Source organism: Engraulis encrasicolus, chromosome 1 (genome assembly GCF_034702125.1).
Source record: "Engraulis encrasicolus isolate BLACKSEA-1 chromosome 1, IST_EnEncr_1.0, whole genome shotgun sequence".
NCBI lineage: Eukaryota > Metazoa > Chordata > Actinopteri > Clupeiformes > Engraulidae > Engraulis > Engraulis encrasicolus.
Genome location: NC_085857.1, coordinates 9,309,042 through 9,316,556, shown reverse-complemented (window position 1 = coordinate 9,316,556; position 7,515 = coordinate 9,309,042). Strand labels below are relative to the sequence as shown.

At 40.9% G+C, this 7,515-nt stretch overlaps 2 long non-coding RNA genes across 2 annotated transcripts; one reads left to right on the top strand and one right to left on the bottom strand.

Moving 5' to 3' along the window:
- Nucleotides 1–627: 627 nt before the first annotated feature.
- Nucleotides 628–1,469, top strand: LOC134446901 (uncharacterized). The gene is made up of 3 exons (XR_010034535.1): nucleotides 628–714; nucleotides 982–1,085; nucleotides 1,346–1,469. It is a non-coding gene; the product is annotated as an uncharacterized LOC134446901 (long non-coding RNA).
- Nucleotides 1,470–5,177: 3,708 nt separating this feature from the next.
- Nucleotides 5,178–6,231, bottom strand: LOC134446737 (uncharacterized). Its single transcript, XR_010034489.1, has 3 exons — nucleotides 6,150–6,231; nucleotides 5,803–5,919; nucleotides 5,178–5,306 (listed from the first exon to the last, which is right to left on the bottom strand). It is a non-coding gene; the product is annotated as an uncharacterized LOC134446737 (long non-coding RNA).
- Between the last annotated feature and the right edge of the window lie 1,284 nt (nucleotides 6,232–7,515).

Here is a 7,515-nt window from a genome sequence, read left to right as displayed (position 1 = left end):
AGCAGGAGAGTGTGAGGAAGAGGGAGGAAAGGAAGGAGTAAGTGGAGGAGAGACGCCACCGGGAGTTAATTGCAAGGCAGGAGGAGATGATGGCCAGAGAGGAGCGGTGGAGGCAAGAGATGGTGGCGAGGGAGGAGAGGAGAGACAGGGAGGCAGCAGCGAGCCAGCAGCAGGCTGCTGCCAGAGATGAGCGGCTGTTGGCCATTTTGGAGGCTCTGGCCAAAAAATGACTCTTTTTGTTTTTTTGTTTTGTTTTTGTTTTTGTTGTTGTTGTAACATTTGACATTTGAAATTAATTAAATTGATTTTGCTTTCAGTTTGGTGTTATTTTTGTGGTTATTTTTAGTAATGTTCAGCGTCAGTTGTTACAGTTGTTATTTCGAACATGTATGTTTGACTTGCTATGAAACTTCTGAATCAATTGACAGGTGAAATTGTTGGGTGGCCTGGCAAGAAAATCTACAGGATTTTATGACGGGTGTCATTATAACGGGAAAATCAATGCCATTTTATTTCAAATTCTAATCTTGATTCTAACCTTACAACATTTTGTATTCCTCTAATAATTTCTTGTTACACATTTGTCATTGAGTGTGTGTGTGTGTGTGTGTGTGTTTTAGCATGCATGCGTGGGCAGGTCCGAAACATTTTGCAGTGCAGACCTCTACTGGGCCCGACACCAACTGGTTCCTCTTCTCTGACTTCTGCAGGACGGTACCATTTTATGATGACGTAAAATCAATGCCACATTCTAACCTTGTAACATTCTAACCTTTGTATATCGAATGTGTAAAATTAGACAGTTTTTAAAAATGCTGCTGAAACTGTGGAACTTCACCTGAACTGAAACTCTAACAGTGCAGCACTAAAAATAAATCTTGTCATTGTGTGTGTGTGTGTGTGTGTGTGTGTGTGTGTGTGTGTGTGTGTGTGTGTGTGTGTGTGTGTGTGTGTGTGTGTTTTAAATGTATGCGTGGGCAGGTTCAAAACATTCTGCAATCCGGAACATCTGCTGAGCCCCAGACACAGCACCTACTGGTTCCTCTTCTCTAACTTCTGCAGGACCAATATCATTTTCTGACAAGGTAAAAATAAGTGACACTTTCTATTTCAAATTCTAACCTTAAAACTGTCTGTGTGGACATCAGAAGACTGAAACAATGAAAATATTATGCATGTTAAAACCTGTTAATCTGTCCTGTTTAGCCCCATATGTTGCTTTGTGGGTTGATGGTTTAGATAAGATTTCAGATAGTGCTTTCTTTTGGTTAGGTTGAATTTGTCTCTCTACCTGAATGTGAGTCGTATTTAGGAGTTTGAAATGTATCAACCTTTTTTTTAACAGGAGGAAAAAGACTGCACGCAGACAGTTGGCCTAGAAACAACTCGGAGTACAGAAACAGCAGAGCCGGTCAATACCACATCCCCACAGGAGGACAGCAGCAGCTCCACAGCACCGGAAATGACACTACAGGTAACATTCACAAACACACACACTCACTCTCTCACTCTTTCTATATAATATAACACATTTATTACAAAGAACTGCAACTGAACAAAACAAAACACTAACAGCACAAAACACAAACAGCGCAACATCAAAAGAGAAAAGTTCATCCAGGCACTCCCAGCACAATGTCCAAAGGGGAAGATACATTAAAAAGCCTTTAATTGTACTGGGCTGTGGTTACATAAAAAAGTCAACATGATGGCCTGATGAAGACCTGTGAGGTCGTGTGTGTGAGGTAGAAAACATGTTGGCTTTTTTAAGGTAACCAAAGCCCAGTAAAATTAAAGGCTTTTTAATGTAGCTTCCCGTTTTGGACACTGTGCCGGCCTCAAGTCACTCACGCCATCGAAGTAAAGGGCCAGCAGAGGGACTGTTGCATTTATCTGGCAATAGCGCCTTGGAGTTTCCGGGTCCGCAGCAGGCTGCAAGAGCAGATTGGTCTGTTATGATGTTGTTTATTTGTTCATTTTTTATTAACTTATTTAACTTATTAATTTATAAACCTATTTATGTCTGTCCTCATGTATACATGTTAATTTATGTTCCTGTTCTATTAAAAGTGTCTGTTAACTGTGTTTTTTTATGTTGTCTGTTACTGCAATAAAACTGCTGTTTATGCAATAAGTGTGCACACTGAAAGAAAAGTTATTTCAGATATACATGATAATATCATGGACATCGGTTGCACATGTTATTTTCATGTTTCCTAAAAATAATGTATTCATGTCATTCAAACATGATATTGGCTTATAGAACAAACATGATATTTTCATGTTAATATTTTATGTATTATTTCAGTTCTTATTTCATGTATAATACATGTTTCTGCTTTGCAAGAAACATGTTTTTTTCATGTTTCATTTACATGATAATATCATGGACATCGGTTGCACATGTTATTATCCTGTTTCCTGAAAATAATGTTTTCATGTCATTTGAACATGATATCAGTCAGTTTACAGTGTATGACAGTATATGAATGTCTGATAAGTAGCAATATATATGGCACATAAAAACATGATTTTATAAAATATATAAAACATTTACATAAACACAATTTCTGTGCTAACTTAACACAGAAATTGTTTTGATGTAAATATTTTATTTTATGTATAAAACCATGTTTTTATGTCCTATATATATTGCTACTTGATCAGACGCTCATATACGGTCATACACTGTAAACAGATATATCATGTTTATATTGTTATATACTGCTACTTGGTCAACCAATATTTACATGCTTTTATACTTGAGAATGAAGAGACTTAAACTGACTTAAAACTGCAGGTTTTTTTATTATGATTATTTCATCAAATACACTTTCCAACGGTACTCAACAGCTTAACTCATTCAGTTAAAAGTGACTGACACCCCCAATATGCCAAGTCATTTTGGAGAGAGAGAGAGAGAGAGAGAGAGAGAGAGAGAGAGAGAGAGAGAGAGAGCATTAAATGCACACACAAAACTACATCCAAGAAGATAAAAGGCACCTTCATTTCAAAACATTCATTATGATTGTACCAAAACATACAAGCACTTGCCAACAGCTTTGAGAGAACAAAAGGAAATGTCAATGGGGAGCTGCATAGATAGATAGATAGATAGATAGATAGATAGATAGATAGATAGACAAATTCTGTAGACAGTAGTAAAGTTTTAGTTCAGGGACATAACTTTAGGCTACTTCACAATGAAAACTCCAATGTATTTCCAATTCATTTTGAACAGCCAGATCATGAAAGACCCTTCAGGTACATTACGTAGACAAATGTTGAAAATGAACTCTTGTCAAAGTATCTAAAAAGCAATGACCTCCTAAATGCACACAAATTCTGTAGACCTTAGTCAAATTTTAGTCCAGGGACATGACTTCAAGCTATTTGACAGTGAGACCCAATATGCAAATTGAACTTTTCCAACAGAACACTTAGCCAAGTCATTCATTTCGTTCGGGCTTGCTCTGCTCTCTCAGTCTCTTCCAGTATGATTGTGTGTGTGTGTGTGTGTGTGTGTTTTGAATGCTTGCTCTGAGGTGAGGCTCAGTCTCTTCCAGTACGAGTGTGTGTGTGTGTGTGTTTTGAATGCTTGCTCTGAGCTGAGGCCCAGTCTCTTCCAGTACGAGTGTGTGTGTGTGTGTGTGTGTGTGTGTGTGTGTGTGTGTGTGTGTGTGTTTTGAATGCTTGCTCCGAGGCTCAGTCTCTTCCAGTACGTGTGTGTGTGTGTGTGTGTGTGTGTGTGTGTGTGTGTGTGTGTGTTTTGAATGCTTGCTCCGAGGCTCAGTCTCTTCCAGTACGTGTGTGTGTGTGTGTGTGTGTTTTGAATGCTTGCTCCGAGGCTCAGTCTCTTCCAGTACGAGTGTGTGTGTGTGTGTGTGTGTGTGTGTGTGTGTGTGTGTGTGTGTGTGTGTGTGTGTTTTAAATGAGTTGGTTTTTCAGTACCTGAACCTTTTTGGACAGCATGGTGCCTTCCAGCTCCATGATAATTTTCTGCAGGACTTCAAAAGTGCGCTTGAGGCCGTCGGGGTAGTTCAGATTTAGGGCGTAAATCAATCCAAACAACAGCGCGACAGCCAATGGCACATTATCCACATCCTGCAACACCTGCTGGCCTTCCAAAATGATGCCAATGTCATCTGCTTTGCTGGTGGCATCTGCTTTGACGATGTAGATCCCTACAGTCGTTTCCTCCATTCCCTCTTGCACTTGGATTTCGTCTTGTGCCTGCAGAGGGAACAGTCAAACGAAAGAGAAGATCAAACAAAAGAACAGTTGTTCAGTTGGAGTTTGTTGGGAAAATGGGTTAGTGTTTGGAGTTGGTGGTTTATAGAAGGAACTCCCAACATCCCTTTCATGGAAAACTCTACTTCTACGCCATACCCTGTTTTTGGCCAAAGGGAACGTAGCCCCTGCGGATGGGGTAGGCTGCAGGCCTGCTCACTTTTTGCTGAAAGTACTCAACTACCATAACATTGCAATGACAGTAGCGAGAGCCATAAGTAACAGATTCAGACATAACCATTACAATTTCAGTGACAGTAAGGTTAAAACATAGGCTCTGCGCTATGGAGGTTAGAGAGAGAGAGGGCACAGAGAGAGACAGTGTGGCAGAAGAGAGACAGAAATAGTGAAGTGTGAGAGAGGGGAGAGAGAGTGAAAGAGCGAGAGAGAGGACAGAAAGACAGAGAAAGGGGAAAAAGACTGAGACGGAGAAGGGGCACAGAGAACATCATCACCTTGCGACATGCACAGCACACTGCTTGTACTCACCACAAACGCGCGAAGTAGACATTTGGGGTCTTCATTGAGGTACACACACAACGCCTTCAGGATGCATTCACGTCCTCCATCAACATCATCCTGCATCAAGGAAGGATACATTATTTTATGGAATTTTAACAAGGAACACACACAATGCCTTCAGGATGCATTCACGTCCTCCATCAATGTCATCATCATCCTGCATCAAGGAAGGATACATTATTTTATGGAATTTTAACAAGGAACACATACAATGCCTTCAGGATGCATTCACATCCCCCATCAACATCATCCTGCATCAAGGAAGGATAAATTATTATTTCATGGAATTCTATGTCAACACTAATCAGCACTATCCCAAAATTCTCAAATCCTCTTACCTCAGTCATGCCATCCAAAATGTTCTCTAGGCGTTTGTCAATCTGTCCTCCTCTGTTTTTGAACAGCTTCAGCAGCTTGTCAGACAATATGTCTAGCTGGGACAGGAATCTCGACTGCAAGGGCATTGTAGTTATTCTCTTGAATTCAGCATTTATCTGAAGACACAAAAGAGACAAATCACATACAACTTATAATGCCAAACTCTATGCTAACTTCATATAGGACAGTGGTTCTCAAGCTTTTTTTGAACAAACGCCCCCTTGGCCTCATCATAAGCCTGACAACACCCCCCTTAGTATTAAAAAAGAATGCCCCCCAATAGCAACTAAGCACCTCTCCCTATCGGCTGTATCCTTCCCACCGCCCCCCTAGAGCTCCCTACCGCCCCCGTTGAGAAACACTAATATAGGGCATAACTCGTCTACTTCAAAAATCGAGAGAGAGAGAGAGAGAGAGAGAGAGAGAGAGAGAAAGAAAGAAAGAAAGAAAGAAAGAAAGAAAGCGCGCAAGAGAGAGAGAGCAAGAGAGAGAGATAAAAACAGTCAGTCAAGTCTCTGTTTTTGACCAACTGTTGCATGCGCACAGTGATGCAAAATTAAAGCATTCCATGTCTTAAATGTGCATGGACATTCTGAAAACATGCATGAATACCTTGCAGGGCGACCAAAGTCCCGAGTTTGCGCTTCTAATGGGTCAGCAAATCGCCTTGCTGTCAGCAAAATGCCTTGTTGGAACGACTATGAGCGCCCCTTACAACGCCACATTCACCTGAGAGAGAGAGAGAGAGAGAGAGAGAGAGAGAGAGAGAGAGAGACAGAGACAGAGAGAGAGAGACAGACAGACAGAGAGAGAGAGAGACAGACAGAGAGAGAGAGAACAACAGTCAAGTTTTTCCGTTTTTTGAATTTTTTCACCAACTGTTTCATGCACCGTGATGCAAAATTAAAGCATTCCATGTCTTAAATGTGCATGGACATTCTTAAAACATGCATGAATACCTTGCAGGGCGACCAAAGTCCCGAGTTTGCGCTTATAATGGGTCAGCAAATCGTGACTTGTTGGAACGACTATGAGCGCCCCTTACAACGCCACATTCACCAGAGAGAGAGAGAGAGAGAGAGAGAGACAGAGACAGAGAGAGAGAGAGACAGACAGAAAGAGAGAGAGAGAGATGAAAACAGTCAAATCTTTTTGTTTCGGATCAACTGTTGCATGCACTGTGATGCAAAATTAAAGCATTCCATGTCTTAAATGTGCATGGACATTCTGAAAACATGCATGAATACCTTGCAGGGCGACCGAAGTCCTGAGTTTGCGCTTATAATGGGTCAGCAAATCGTGTCTTGTTGGAACGACTATGAGCGCCCCTTACAACGCCACATTCACCTGAGAGAGAGAGGGAGAGAGAGAGAGAGAGAGAGAGAGAGAGACGAAAACAGTCACATCTTTTTTTTCTGACCAACTGTTGCATGCGCACAGTGATGCAAAATTAAAGCATTACATGTGTTAAATGTGCATGGAACATTCTGAAAATGTGCATGAATACCATCTACTTGCTGCACCCCAGTACCATAATCAAGCAAGGCTAACTTACCAAACAAGACCAAGTTTAGTACAATCACACAATACATACAAAATAACGGAAAGATAATGACATTAAGTAATGTGCATTTAGCTGCTACAAGACAGAACTACCGTTATGACATGCATGTCCTTGGCAATTACGCGCCATTTAGCTAGCCATGCTAACACTGGTGAATGTTAATTTTAACCAGCCTTCGCTGCTAACACTGTATTACACAATATGGGGCACTGAACCTAATGTTCCCTCGAACTCAACATTTCGGATTTTTTTTTAAACTTTACCTTGCAAATAAGTATTTCACTCGTCTTTTAATCTCCGAAGTGAAAAAAGTTCTTCACGATGCTAACAGACATAACTACCGTAAAGACTTGTACCGGTATGTCCTTGGCAATGATGAGCCAGTTACATTGAGAGTCTCAATGGCCAGTTAGCTAGCCACGCTAACACCGGTGAACGTTATTTTTTAGCCAGGCTTCCTACTGACATCGTGTTACACAATATGGGGCACTGAACCTAATGTTCCATCGAACTCAACTCAAACTCAACATTTCGGAAAGATATTAGTAATTTTACCTTGCCAATAAATCCTTCCATCGTCAAATAATCTCCGAAGTGTAAACGTTGTTCCCTCCACAGCCGATTCTGTAGTTACTCTTGTCGAGGCAGATGAGAAAGGAAAGATGGTGGGTGTGCACCGTTCTATTTACTGTCAATGGTGTGCACTCACGGCATAAGTGTGCTTAGAATCATCTTTTTTCTTCCAACTGTCAACTGTCTTC